Genomic DNA, 16,237 nt, shown 5'->3' with positions numbered 1-16,237 from the left:
ATTGACTGGAATATAGCAATAAGCACTTGCAACGAACAGCACTGGCTTTTTTTTTTTTTTTTTGCTTTTGCGTGCGTGTTTCCTCTTATAGAATGCCATCACTCTGCCAGATGAGTTTGTAAATGTCAACGGGTCACAATCTGTTCATTCCTCCAGCCCTGGAAAAGGCGACGAGGATAAGCAGCCGATGCACCGCAGAAAATGTCAAGGAGACCTTAATGTTTGAATAGAAGCCCACGCTGAGAACGTAATCCTCCACAGAAGTTTATTGGTTCTTGTGTAGCTTTAACGGATTAGTTTAAAGTTAACTTGATATGTTTTTTTTTCTTCTGCTTGTTCGTGCTTCTATTTTTGCAGGTTTAACTTCCTGCTCTTCTCTTGATAAAGGAACGCATGAGGCAGAGACCAAAACTGGATAAGCTTTGATTGGATAACTGTTATTCCAGAGATGCCTTTAGGATGGACTTAGCAACACCATATATAGTTGTTAATGTTAACATTTCTTAGTAGGCCATATACCATATGTCATATTGGGTATTTTAATACATTAAATAGTTATCCGTGGAGGGCCTTTTACTCAATATTTTAGCTTATGTTTTATGTCTATACTTAGATGATTTGACTACTCTCAAATGTTTTGACAAATTACTTGAAGATCATAAAGGCTTGAGGTCTTAGGTCATTTATGGGTGTTACAGCTCAATTACTTGATGTGTAGAAGGTAGCCTCGATTTTTTTGTCAGTAGACTTCTTTAAAATATTTCTGGCTTGTTACTTTGAGAAAATTAGGAAATGAATATAATCTTGAGTCCTATCAGTTATTACTTCACTGCTCAGACTTGAAAAGTGTAAGGGCCTTCCGCCACCACTAGGGTGGCGGAAGAACAACAACTGACGGGGTTAGAGTGCATCGTGGCGTGGGATCATAGGGGTGGTGGTCACACTTAACTAATTACCATAAGATGACTCGATTGCAGATAGGCCTACAACAGTGGATAATTATGGTAAATAAAGTTAATAAAGTAAATAATGCTGTTATCCTTGGTCAAAACAATCACACAAAAATAAATGTATGATCGTTTCGATCGTTGAGCTATAAGATTACAAACATCGTACGCTTTTGCTTGATGAAGACCTAATTATCATCAGCTAAATACATATTTTTTATTTAGGTCTCTAGTAGTTGACCAAACACCGTGACGCCTACCTTGAATACAACTACGGATTCATCTGGGTCTGAAGATTAACATTTGGGATAATGTAAGTAAACAACGCACACAAATACATAAACTAGGTAGCCCATTCATTTTTTGATATTTTAATGAGGAAACCTTGCATATATAATTCCGTATTACGAGGCTACAGGCGTACCTCTCAGTTTATGTTGGGGAGTTGAAGCTAATTCTCTGAGCAAAGGTGGCATGTAAAATGTAAATGATTGTTTGGCAACACAACACATGGCGTGAAATGGGTTTTACTGATGTGTTTTAAACAATGACACCGACATCTTAACTTCGTCTTGAACTGTAGCAAGGGACAGGGTTTCTCTAAGTGGTTGTGCTGTCATTTTTGCTAACATCATTTATTTACATTAACGAATGACACGTGGAAAAACCCACAGGCCTTTACAAACTCTTACCTCTGTTAATCAGGAGCCTCTGTTCCAGCTGTGTCTGATCCTCCCTCGGCCCCGATCCCTGTGCACCCCACTGACATCTGGTTGCGTAGCCACGCCCCCTTGCCACTGGAGCATTTGACCCAAATCGTTATCTTATGTCCTTCATTGTATTGACCACAAGAACATTTTGTGCTGCTGGTCAGTCTGTAAGTCAGAGTGAAGTTATGCATGTCCTTTGCTGTCTCTTTGCATATTTACATGGATATGTGTTTGAGTACCACTTCAGAAGACCCGAACCGAAAATGGTAAATGCAAAACACTGAGGACTGCAATGAGTGTCGCGTTCTGTGAGAGAGTTGGAAAGAGAGAGAGCTGAAAAGAGCAATATTTCGAAACCAATCAGGGTAGAGCTGCACTATTTGTCAGAAATGAGCCAGTAGTGGTCTAAAATCAAAATAGCCTCATATATAGGCAGCATCAGAAGTCGAAACCTGCAGTGTCACACCATATTTCCCTCACTCGTAGCTCTGGACACCTTTTCTAACAAATTAAACTCATAATAGCTCGGAAATGTTCATAAAGTACTTCTAATGCAGGGCGGGCAATGTTTTTTTTGTTGCAAATTATACGGGGACACTTTGAGGCGTTTGAGGCAACATTTAAGGGATGGAACAGAGGCTACACAACGCTGGTGTTGTGATTCCTACCAGAGCAGACACCGCTAATAAACTGTCGTCTTCAATATTCTTTTGATGGATGAAAAAAAAAAACAACAGCAATAAAAAAAAATAACATCAGACCACAGTTCAAATTGTCCTTGGCAACTATGTTTGGATTACATTTTTTTCTCTCTCCCTCCTCTTGTATCCATGGCAGGAAAGCAGGTCAAAATTTAAATAGCTGAAAATAGAGCATCTGCCTGGGTCTTGTCAGTCAGAAGCGGGTAATGAAATATGGAAATTGGGGCGCTCTTCAAAGAGACGCGGGCCTTCCAAGTCGTCCCGGGTCTCCGGCAGCCCCCCCTCCCCACCCCTGAATCCCCCCCCCCCCCCCCCCCCCCCCCCCCCCTCCCCCCCCAACGATGCTCTCGCCCTAGCACCCCGCCCCTCTGCAAGGCGTGCTACATTTCCAGGTGCGGCGAGTGCGGCCCGCGCCGCCAGCCGTGCCAGCTCGTTAGCGCTCACAAGCTGGCAGATACGGCAGCTGGCATCATTAAACTTCAAACCGTCTACCGACCCGGGGCGCCGCCGCGGGGAGACGCCATGCGCTCGCACGCCAGCCAGCAGCCCATTAGCACCAAGCTAGCACCGGATAGCATCGCGTCCACCCCCCCCACCCTCAGTGACCGACCGCACGCAGTCAGGGCTCTTCACCGCACGCAGTCGGACCCTCGGCCCCGGGCGGGCGGGGTGGGGGGGATACTCCACGGTATTTGTTCGGCGCCCGGTACCGGTGTGTTTGTGAGTCGTTTGGTTGCGTCGCCCCCCCCCCCCCCAATCCTGCCTTGGGTTTTTTGTATCGGGAGCGTCTCCCCTGGCGACTCTGCGCAGTGATTGAGTCATGAATTGTAATGGCCCGATTACTCTCTGAAAAAGCGTCCCTTTGGGTTTTGGTTAATGGCCGCCGGTAACTGGCTTTGGCGGTCCGGATAATAGAAAAGCGTTTGACAGTCGTCCCAAACAGCCCGGTCTCTGTGTTCCTTACATAATTGCTCTTTGCAAGAGAGGCTCAAGGAAATACCTTTTCCTGGGCTCTGCATCCTCAGAAGTCTCCTTCAAATGTCTCTCTATTCCCTCTCCGGGGGTTTCATCAATGAAGTGCACAACCCCCTCCCTCTTCATGTCCCGCTAGTTTAACTTGTCCACCCAACAGACCTTAGACGGCATTAGACGGCAGAGCCTCTAGGAAGCGTCGATGTGTTTCGACAGCACACTGTCACACCGCGCTCCTCTGTGGATCGAAACACACACACACACACACACACACACACACACACACACACACACACACACACACACACACACACACACACACACACACACACACACACACACACAAACCCCGTCCCAGGATCCGTGCCGTCTGCTTATTTAAATATCGCCAACTGGCAGTGAGAGCGCTAGTGCTTAGCAGGATTCCTTTACTGTACGGTGACTACAGAGCTGTGCTCCTGAACAGCCGAGCTCCATTAATGTGTGCTAAAGCTTCCTCTGGGAGTCGCCGGGGCATGCTGGGAAGAGAGGCAGCCCAGACCCTAGTCATAATTCAGCTGTGCTGCTAATGAACACCGATGTACACACACACACACACGCAGACTCCGACACATGCACAGACGCAGACAAAGAAACCCAGTCGGACACACACACACACCGATGTACACACAGACACACAGACACACACACACACACACACACACACACAGAAACACAGTCGGACACGCACACACACACACACACACACACACACACACACACACACACACACACACACACACACACACACACACACACACACACACACACACACACACACACAGAAACACAGTTGGACACACACACACACACTGCACGTAAAGCAGCTTTGTTGGAGCAGAAAGTGTAAATCCATAAAGCAAAACAATAGGGTTCTGGTTCTTATCGGCCCTGCAGCTAACTCCTCAGACTAGACTATTTCTGTTGTTGCGGATTTCTGCATTCATATAATTATCCCAGTGGAGGCAAAACACTTTTCGACCCTCGCCTCTCTGGCCTGCTCGTCTCCTCTTTTCCCAGTAATGAGTCTGTGTTTTGCTGTGGTAACAAATGAACGAGAGGTTAATGGCGAAGGCCAATAGGGCATCTGATTGGATCAGCCGCCTTGGGACTTCCTGATGAGCACGGCTTATTGTCAAGCCCCCCACGCATTGATTGCCCACGTCAACACAGACGGCAAGGTCACAAAGCCACGCCGTGATGGACTTCACCGGGACTTTCGCTCTCTAATCTATGAAAAAAACTCCAAGGACCCTGGGGAGTAAACAAGACATTTACATCAATGCGCACATCATCAATTCCGTCACCACCTCTGTATTTTTATCTCAGTATTTGCGTCTCACAAAAGCCTTATTTTCAGTGTCTTCATTTATTTTCATTGTGTGTACTTTCCTTCCTCTGGTGAGATTTCGGACTGTCTTTCAGAGAAATCCGGAAGACTTGTACCATTGCGATAGACGTGTCCTCATTGGGTCACCGCAAACACAGGTGGACGCTGTAATGCCCATCTCAGCCACCGGGAGGCAGCAGAGTGTTTGCGGCAGCAGACGCGGCGGGCCAGCACCTCTCTGTAAGCAGTTGACCCTTGCGGCAGGAAGGGACAGAAGCGGCCGCTCTCTCCGTGTTCCCCCTGGCCGGCGGCCCTTACATCGGGCAGCTGGAACGGGGCGGACTGAAGGAGCCGCGCTGGGGTCCGGAGCAGCACTCCATCTGTCTCCCTCCTAACTCCACTACAGAGAGGTAGAGACGGGCAGAACCAGAGACAGGGGCGCCCGCCCTCGCCAGCTGCCACTGCAGCCAGCATCTGCTCCGAGACAAGGGAACTTTCCTCTCCTTGCCATCTCGCTCTTGTTTGAAAGGGTAATTATTTTCCTCTTTGCGCTTTACCGCGTCGACTAATCAGTCAGCTCCTTGTGAATGCAGGGTTTTAGTGGTTATTAACCGCTGTTGCGATAAGGAAATGGTGGCTTTTGCTTTATTTGGATGACTGTGTGTATGATTGTACACAATATGGATTTAATGAAACCTCTGCCACTGAGTGGTGAGGTGTAGTTCCCGGGGTTCAGCACAGGGGGCGGTATAGCCTCTTGGAAGCCCTGACACAGAGCGTACAGAGCTGGAGCTCAGAGCATCTCTAGGGAGCCATACACAACATTTAACATGGAATACTTCTTTAGCCTTAAAAAACAGCTAATTAAAATAAATACATGGCCGGGACAACCCCTCCGAGTTATAGTGTGCAAAAGTTACTTTAAATAGGAGACTCAACGTTTACAGTAAACTGCACAGTGCTGTATTCATTTAAAGTCATTTATATTCATTTTTGCAAAGTTGCAAGTATGCAAAACAATTGAAGTCATTGTAATGTGCTGTATAAGATCCACGTTTATAGTAGCAGCTGGTCTAGCTCATAGTCTTAGCTGTAGTTTGGCCTTTATGATGTTGATTGAAGATAATTTATGCTGTTATTGATTCAATAAACCATCAGTGATTCAGGTCGTGGAAGGTCTCTCCGAGCTCTGTCTGCATGCGTTGGCTTGTGCATTCAATGATGCACCTGTGTGTCTCCTGTGAACGTCCCAACACACACCGTGTAACATCCCCCTCCCTCTGCCTTCGTGCCCTTCTCACTCCCTGTCTCCTGGAGCTCTGCTATTTGATGTCAAGTACGAAGGAGAATCCGTGAAGGAAGGGTGCATTTATTTATTTCCCCCTCTCGAAGGACACATTGTGATGTTCGGTTTGCTTGTCGGTAGAGAGAGAAATCTCACAAAATCGCATTTCCGCTCAGACAAAAAAACGTCTTTTCACAGTCAAATGGGGAGATATATCAACGTTTTCTGAGCAGATATCTGGGGGGTTGCCCTCGCTTGGTTTCTGAACAACATGTCTCTCTTGGAACTTGCGTCTCATCCCCGTAAAACATCATTGGGCGCCTAATACAAGGACGGCGCGATTAGTAGGCTCATAATGCTCTCTCTTGATTGGTTTGCGCTGGAACATTAGCTCCATGGAAGCTTGTTATTTGTATATTCTGCCCGCTGGGTTTAATCTAGCTCTCAGCGGACTCCAATGTTCACCCGTTCTTGATGATTGGCCGGAATAAATGTGTTGTCGCGTCTCCTTTTATCAGTGACCCGCGTTGTTTGTTTCCAAAGCCACCATCCACTCTCTTATGAAAATGCATTAAGGTAGAAAATGACACATAAAAACATAAAACAAGGACAATATGTTTTTTTCCCACCTAACTAAAAGGTGGAAACGGGCTCTTATATAGTGATGGCCGCGTGGATGTGACTCAGTTATAATAGGTTCATGGTCATCGGCTCAGCAGAAGAAAAAAAAAGGTGTTATTTTTAGCGTCCTCTTTAGATCCTATAGCAGGACTTCTATGTTTCTTATTAGAGGTAAATTATGATCATTGTTTTGTTATAGTTTACTTTCCGGGTAACAGAGGTGGATATGGTCGGGAAAAGCGTAACCAGCTTTTATAAAACAGAATTAAACACAATTATTAATTATTAAATCTGAATGCTGTACAGATCACTCAATAGAGTCCTCATATTGACTAAACACTTAAAAAGAATCAAACATCCACTACAAACATACAGAAAATAAACAAAAATCCAGAATGAGTGACCGCAAACTGGCTGTTGGAACCGTCGTCATGGCAACCAACAGTTAGATCGAGGTAATATCGTTGTGCTCGCTGTGAAACAGGTGAAACCGAGGCTACTATGAGGAGCCTCACTTCTTCATAACCTGAACCAAATATTATGAAGTCTAACAAAAATCTTCCCAAAATGAACAAACTCAATTTCACATTTCCCAAACTGCTAAAAATACCAAAATAAAATAATTACTCCTTCTCTAAGAAGATTTAAATACAGCACAGCTGTCTTGGGAGTTTTTATGTGCACACTATCTACCAGTGTAGATATTTATATTTGAGAGATGGGGGGGGGAGAGAGAGAGAGGGCGAGAGAGGAAGTGGGTAAGAGAGAGAGGGTGAGGGGTTGAGAGAGAAAATAGGGCAAGAGGGAGAGAGAGAGAGAAAGAGAGAGGGTATGTGGGGGGGGGGGGGGGACAGGGTAGGTGTATGGGAAAGAGAGAGTTGGGAGAAAGCAAGAGAAAAAAGGGAGAGAGAGGGGGATTGTATGGGGGAGAGAAAGAGAGAGAGAGAGAGAAAATGAGAGGGAGAGAGAGACCTGTCTCAGTCCAGGGGATCAATGCAAACGTCGTCCTCCAGCACACAAACAAACAAGCATTGTATCGATTGAGACACTCCTCTCCATATGAAGGAACTACTCATCAAACTGCCTCGGTTCAGCTCAGCAGCATCTGGTCCGCGGTTTAAACCCCCCCTGACCAATCGGCGGAGCCGTCTGCATGCTCGCAGTCGCTTACCGATAGCTTGCCTTATAAATAATAGTATTATCGATAGTAATACAATCCACATGTTGTTGTTGTTGTGTTGTCATGGGGATTTTTGTGTGAGTGCAACGCAAACAACCAGTGGGAGAGTGTGTAGTGGTGTACCGTAGGCACACACGTGCCATATTTACACAGTTGTGTTGAAGACAGATGCGCCAAATCTCCCCTCTCAGCCTCCACGCTGTAAGGGATGTAATCCCATTACTGGATATTGTCTTCATTTGTCTCGGGCGCTTCCATCACCAGGGGTGAGTGACACCTTCAACCCCCCCCCCCCCCCCCCCCCCCCCCCCAGACCCGGCTGGAATTAGGAAACAATCGCACCATTTAAAAAATATTGATTTTAGTGGTTATGTCACACTTCTGTAATTATCGTTCATTTTGTCTGCGCCCGAATGAATGAACCGATTTGAGGTTCTTCGAGATGCCTGCGCCCGAGATATTAATAAAGTTTGATTTGACTTGACTTTGAAGGCGGCCATTTTGTACTTCCCCCGACCCCACTGACCCAACGGACGACCGAAAGAAAGTAAATGTACAAGAGCGACATTTTGAGATAAATAGCGAAATAGAGGTTACGTGCTGAGGAATTATTTTTGCGGCGGGAAAGTTAATGATTGGTTTCTACGCCAACCCCGACTGGCGTCTGACAGAGAGCTGTCGACCGAGGTGTCTGGGCAGGAAGCTTCTGTTATTAATACTACGCCAGTGGCTTAGTTTAGGTGTTAACTGTTCCTCCCTCGCTCTCTTCAAGACGCCTGTCTCTGCTTTGGAGCATATGCGTCTGCACGCACACGCGCGCACATGCACATACACACACACTGTCTGTCTGTCTGTCTATCTCTGCCTATCTCTATCTCTCTCTCTCTCTCTCTGCACACACACACACACACACACACACACACACACACACACACACACACACACACACACACACACACACACACACACACACACACACACACACACAATGTGTTGTGGGTATTACTCTCTCACAAACAAACACACACACACACTGTCTGTCTGTCTGTCGGTCTCTCTCTCTCTCTCTCTCTCTCTCTCCCTCTCTCTGCACCCGGCGCTTTCTCTGCACACACACACACACACACACACACACACACACACACACACACACACACACACACACACACACACACTGTCTGTCTGTCTGTCTGAGCACACACACTGTCTGTCTGTCTGTCTGTCTGTCTGTGTCTCTCTCTCTCTCTCTCTCTCTCTCTCTCTCTCTCTCCCTCTCTCTGCACCCGGCGCTTTCTCTGCACACACACACACACACACACACACACAGTCTGTCTGTCTGTCTGAGCACACACACTGTCTGTCTGTCTGTCTGTCTGTCTGTCTGTGTCTCTCTCTCTCTCTCTCTCTCTCTCTCTCTCTCTCTCTCTCTCTCTCTCCCTCTCTCTGCACCCGGCGCTTTCTCTGCACACACACACACACACACACACACACACACACACACACACACACACACACACACACACACACACACACACACACACACACACACACAATGTGTTGTGGGTATTACTCTCTCACAAACACACACACACACATACACACACTGTCTGTCTGTCTGTCTGTCTGTCTGTCTGTCTGTCTGTCTGTCTGTCTGTCTGTCTGTCTGTCTGTCTGTCTGTCTGAACACACACACTGTCCGTCTGTCTCTCTCTGCATACGCACGCACACACACACACAATGTGTTGTGGGGTATTACTCTCACACACACATGCACTCTGTCTGTCTGAGCACACACACACACACACACACTGTCTGTCTCTCTGTCTGTCTCTCTCTCTCTCTCGCTCTCTCTGTCTGCATACACACACACACACACTCACACACACAATGTGTTGTGGGGTATTACGCAAACACCCCCCCCCCCCCACACACACACACACACACAGACAGGCGCTCACACAGCCCCACAGAACACCCTGTTGTGGGGACGCGGTGTGCGCTCAGGTGAAGCCCCAGGGACCCACTGTCCCCTACTGTCTACATGAATTAGTAACACGCCGTGCACCCGGCGCTCCCGGATCACAGCCACGTGCGCCGCAACATCTGTGCACATCGGCACACATCAGGCTGGCTCGGGGAGACCTTGAACTGTACAGCGCGATCCAGGCCGCAGAACACACACACACACGCGCATGCGGCCACACACGCACACACACACACACACACACACACACACACATAGGTAAAGACACCCTTGCACAAAGACGCACAATCCAACATACACATACGCACATGGCCACGTACACGCAAGCGGACACGCACGCTTGCACGCACGCACACAGACACACAATCCAACACACACACTTGCACAATCACACACACATGCATAGGCACACACGCACATTCACACCTGACAGCAGCATGGACACTCTCACTCCCCGCCCCCCCCCCCCCCAACAACCTTCAAGATGTAACCCGTCGTTCGGAACACAAAGTGAAGGGTGCACCTCTATCGAGTTACTGGCTCCATATTTTAGCAAGTACTTATGGTTTATATACTGGCTGGGAGGGTTCCCTGTGCACCACCCCCACCACCCACATCAATACCACCAGCACTCTCCGCCCACCGGCAACCCCCGCCTCATCCTTCACCCACCTGCCCCGGCCCGCTTGGCGGGCCGTTGTTGACACAGTCGCCCGTCTCCGCTGCCCCCTCAACCCACAACCACCGCCGCCGCCCTCGACTGCCTCCCTGTTTTTCATCTCAATCTGATATCTGTCGGATTCCTCTCCCGTCCCCTCGTCAGTTTCTGCCTCTCTCCTGGCTCTCCCCCTCCCTCTCTCTCTCCCTCCCCCCCCCCCCCCCCCCCCCAAGCTAGGCAAACAGAGCGGTTGCCAAGAGCAGCTCTGTTGGCCTGCGAAGAATTTACATACGAAAATGAGAGCCAATGTTGTTAATAGATCCGCAATTAAGGAAACAGCCGAAGCCTACAAATGGCGACGGTCTCCATTGCTTTACCGATAATAGAGTTTCTCGCACGCTGATTTTAAGTGGCTAACCTCATTACCGTTTCCTTCGTTCTCGTCGTTCGCCCCCTCGCGTGATTGGTAAGACGACGACGGACGCGATTCAGCGGCTTTGATTATCGACGTTTCCTTGAGGAGAGGAGGACGACAACGTCACGAGGAAACGGTCTACTGAAAGAGCCATCAGAAAGCGAAGTGCGTGCTCAGCTTCATCTCATTGGATGCGAAACCCACCGTCTTTTCTTTGTTTTTCCTCGTCTGTACATCCACAACTTTCACCCACCTGCCCGAATCAACTCCAAACTCTTGAACCAAACTTTTTCTTCTTCCGGCTCTGTTCAAAGCCGTCGTACCGGTCGGCGCTGTGGAGCCAGACGGAGTCACGCACGCGCTACACCTTTCCAGGTCGCCCGCGAGGTACGAGTTGCATCCTCGGCATCAAACACACAACCCCGCCGGCCGGGGCAACCTGGATCAAAGCAGATAAAAAAAAAAAAAGAACATTTAATATGGTTGCACTGGAAGGACGGATATTTGATTAATCCGACCCGAGCCGGCCCAGACCAACTGGAATGAACCGGAGCAAGGCGGTCAGAGCTGGCAGGCGCCGCCTTGATCCCGCTCGCAGCCGTGTGCGTCAGAGTGCCAGACCTGTACAGTCTGGTCAACTCCGTGTGAGTGTGTGTGTGTGTGTGTGTGTGTGTGTGTGTACATGTGCGTGTGTGTGTGTACTTGTGTGTGTGTGTGTGTGTGTGTGTGTGTGTGTGTGTGTGTGTGTGAAGGCCCTCCAATATCAATGCACCCTGGAATAATTCCTGGGCAGGAGCAGCAAATCAAAAGAGGGATTCAAAGTCCATCTGTGTCGGGGGAGACTTGCTCCTGAAGGATCGAGTCAATCCAGCTGAAAGTCTGACCCAATCTCAATTCGCTGACCTGTGAGTGTGTGTGTGATTATGAGGACACACACATGCGTGCACGCACACACACACACATGTGCCAAGAAGGACGATTGCTCACATAGCGCACATAACCGCAATGCGTGGCACGGAGATGGATGCTAAACCCTGTGTTATATGCATTATTTTATACGTGTTTGGGAAAACAGAAGTGAAGAAATGAGTGATGGTCGAGGTGAAAACAAAAGGGAGCTAATAAAAACAGGGCCGTCGGGTTGCGGAGAGTGAAGAGAAATCTGGGGCCGATACGGCGGCCCCAGATAAGTGGTTCGGTTTCACACTCGTTCACATAGCGTGAAATGAGAGCAGATCTATTAACGCCGCGCGCGACACAGGACTGGGAAAGGATCGACTTTACGCTGCCTGACATTAGCTCGGCCGCGCTGATCCGCCCCTGGTTAGGACCTAATTAGAAATCGAAGTCGTCTTTAACGGCGGTGGCGGTGGTGGCCGTTGTCCGTGTTTCAGCGCGTCGCTTTCGCTGACGGCCGTGGACGGACAGCTTCTATCAGGGGTTTGCGTTGAGGAACCAAAATGGCGTCTGGGTCGTTGTACGGATGTACAATAATAATGAAGAGACACAGACATTGATTGTCAGACATTGAGGGTTTCTGAGCTTCGTCCACTCATGGACCTCGTTTATACAGCTTTCTAACCAGTGGCTACTCAAAGCGCTTTACAATAGTGCCTAACATTCACCCATTCATACACACATTCACACAGACGGCGGCCTGTGACAACACGCAGTAGCAGTTTTTGGGTGCATGATGCTTGAGAGCCACCTATTCAATATTAAAAGTTTGGGTTTCTAAATAAATATATATATTTGGATTATACAATTTTGAGGTATTGATTTTCATATATTAAAGGAGCTGGAGGTATGATTATTATTATTTGAGTTTAGCTGTCTTCGTCTCTTTTCTTCCCGACCGCAGCTTTAATTTGAAGCTCACTCCCTGAACATTATAATCACTTTGTCAATCTAAGCTGTTTTTCTGACATTTTCCCTTCTCCTGGAAGCGTCCAAACTTGTGGGGTTTTATTTATTTTCCTTCTATCAATAGCCGAGGAGCCAAGCAGTTCTGAAGTGCTTATTAATGTGAATATATCGGGTGTAGTTCCTTGTGGTAATAGAATAAACACATATAAGATAAGCAATGCTATTTTCAAACATCCCCCAGTGCCTGGAGCATTTATCACAATATAAATTTTATGTATATTAATGTTTTACGCAATTGGGGAATGCTATTTCATGGCTCGCAGCTTAAACCGAACACAAAGCGTCTCGAAATCACGTGCAGGTAATCATCATTTAAAACAGGGTTTCAGTGACACGGATACAGACTTTGTATAATGAACAGTTTCTCAAAACATAGCAAGCACCGCAACAGAATCCAAAATATGCATCAGAGAATCTTCTCTCACACTCGATACGATATTCCAATCTCCTCCTCCTGCTCCTGTTTGCCTCGTGTCAGACGTGGTTCAGGTCTGAAGGGGAGCCCGTGCCTTCACAGCCTTCGCGTTCTGTCTTTAAAAACCCATCTCCTGTTGAATGGAGGCTGTCTTCCGATGGATGGCTCTAATTGACGGTGAGAATGTTCCTTTCCAGCGGCGGCGGCGGCGGCAGAGAATTCTGTGTTTTAAAAAGTCGATTTGCCAGGGTAAAGACTCATTTAACATGTCGTTAGGTCCTCCCCACCTTAGTCATAGTGGTTGGATCTCTGAAACACGGTAGGCCTTGAAATTAATGCTGGGGAGGGATATTGTATGGCACTCATTTGATCTGTGATTTTAGCATGATCGACCATGCATGATACGCGACGTACACACACACACACGCACACGCACACGCACACACATACACAGGACCATTCTACACTGATGCACAGTTACCACACACACACACACACACACACACACACACACACACACACACACACACACACACACACACACACACACAGGGCCATAGAGATACACACTGTTGCAAAGATACCACACAGACAGACAGACAGACAGACAGACAGACAGACACGCAGACACACAAACAGACACACCCAAAGGACCATGGAGATACCACACGCACACACCCTGGCTCCCAGATACACCCCAGTGATGCGCGGATACGACACCGTCCTGTCAGTCTGGCTCCTCTGTCTGTCCCGGCCTTCCGTTCCCCTCCCTCGTTGTTCTTTTTTCTCCCCTCCCTCCCTCCCTTCCTCCCTTCCCTCCCTTCCCTTCCTCCCTTCCTCCCTTTCCTCTCTTCCTCCCTCCCTTCCCTCCCTTCCTCCCTCCCTTCCTCCCTTCCTCCCTTCCTCCCTTCCCTCCCTTCCCTCCCTTCCCTCCCTTCCTCTCTTCCCTCCCTTCCTCCCTTCCCTCCCTTCCCTCCCTCCCTCCCTTCCTCCCTTCCCTCCCTCCCTTCCTCCTCCCTCCCTTCCTCCCTTCCCTCCCTTCCTCCCTTCCCTCTCTTCCTCCCTTCCTCCCTTCCTCTCTTCCCTCCCTCCCCTCCCTCCCCTCCCTCCCTCCTTTCCCTCCCTCCGTCCCTTCCTCCCTCCCTCCCTTCCCCCCTTCCCTCTCTTCCTCCCTCCCTCCCTCCCTCCCTTCCCTCCCTCCCTTCCTCCCTTCCCTCCCTTCCTCTCTTCCCTCTCTCCCTCCCTTCCTCCTTCCCTCCCTTCCTCCCTTCCCTCCCTTCCCTCCCTTCCTCCCTTCCCTCCCTCCCTTCCTCTCTTCCCTCCCTTCCTCTCTTCCCTCCCTTCCCTTCCCTCTCTCCCTTCCTCCCTTCCTCCCTTCCCTCCCTTCCTTTCTTCCCTCCCTTCCTCCCTTCCCTCCCTCCCTTCCTCTCTTCCCTCCCTTCCTCCCTTCCCTCCCTCCCTTCCTCCCTTCCCTCCCTCCCTCCCTTCCTCCCTCCCCTCCCTCCCTCCCTTCCTCCCTTCCTCTCTTCCCTCCCTCCCCTCCCTCCCCTCCCTCCCTCCTTTCCCTCCCTCCGTCCCTCCCTCCCTCCCTTCCTCCCTTCCTCCTTTCCCTCCCTCCCTTCCTCCCTTCCTCCCTTCCCTCCCTCCCCTCCCTCCCTCCCTCCCTCCCTGTGTGTGTGGCTGCGCGGGTCTGATTGGGCCTGTAGCGAGCAGCTGGGGCGTCCCTCCGGGGATGTCGACCTAAACAGTGGGGTCTGAAGTGATTATGTGCGTTTGCCGTGTGAGAGATTCCTTCTGGGCCTGTGGGAAGAGCCGGCGCCGTTCTGCTGTTGACAGTAGCCGTGGAGAGGTGAGGTAGAGGGAGGGAGGGAGGGAGGGAAGAGGAGGGAAGGAGATGAAGGGCAACGGGAGCGGAAGAGCGACAGACAGAAGGAAGGAAGGAAGGAAGGGAGGCAAAGACGGACTGAAGGGAAATAAATGAAGAAATATATAAAAAAGGCAGAAAGGACAGCAATAAACCTCCGCAACCAACAAAGAGCGGTAAACAGAACAAGCGATTGATTTCCAAGCGTCTCGTGGCTTTGGAGAAAATCAATTTCGCTGTGACCGGTTTCTCTCTATTTGGTTCATCCACATAATCAATTGAAAGGACACGTTGGAGTGGCAACTTCAGATGTTCATTGTAACAATGGGTTCACCTAAGCTCTGCGTGCGTCTTGCCAACACCGCCGACCGTGTAATCAGTTCAGAAAGTTGGGCTTGATTTCAATTCACTTTTATGCCTCTTCCCTTTCTGATTTCCTCTTTGAACATCTTTTCATCTGGGCGTCCCCTGTGCACACACCACAATCAGTAATTAAACGCCTGAGAAGATGTCTTAAGGGGTCTGTAACAATTAATTATTCAGCATTCACAGTATTTTGCATTGTCTTTTCAAGTACAGCCGAGCGAGTCAATATCGCTTCCCCTCCTCTTCCTCTGCCGCCGCTGACGTCCTGTTTACGCTGAAGTGAAGAAGAAAGACGTGTGTCCTTCAAGCGTCTCCCTTTCAGCGCCAAGGCTTAGCCACAAGAAAGGCATGCAGACGTTTATCGCTACCCAGCAGACAAATCCACTGTAAATGGCCGTTGAGTCTCTCCTTATTGACTGAATAATCCGCCAGAGAATGTACCTCATAGACTCGCTTTGCACACATTGTCACCGGACGAAGACGGAGCCTGCCTTTTGAAATCCCTTCTTCTCCGCCGCCGTCTTCGTACCAAGTTCAAGAGGAGCTGTTTGAAGAAAAAGGAAACATGAGTAAAAGAAAAAGACATGCATATCCATGGCAGACATGCAGGGCTTTCATATGGATGAAGTCACACAATGGAGGATGGCTTCGGCGCGCTTTTTAAGATTTAATAATTCATAAGACTCCACGTTCATCCTTCCCAGCCCACCAATAAGGTGAGTGGGAGTCTTGGGAGTAGAGGGTCGGGTGATCGTCTGGGGCTTCCATACGTTTTCTCTCCCCCTCCCTCTCTTTCCCTCTCTCTCTCGCTCTCTTTATTGAAT

The sequence above is a fragment of the Pollachius pollachius genome (genome assembly GCF_949987615.1).
Source record: "Pollachius pollachius genome assembly, chromosome: 11".
Taxonomy (NCBI): domain Eukaryota; kingdom Metazoa; phylum Chordata; class Actinopteri; order Gadiformes; family Gadidae; genus Pollachius; species Pollachius pollachius.
Note: the sequence above shows the minus strand (reverse complement) of the source record.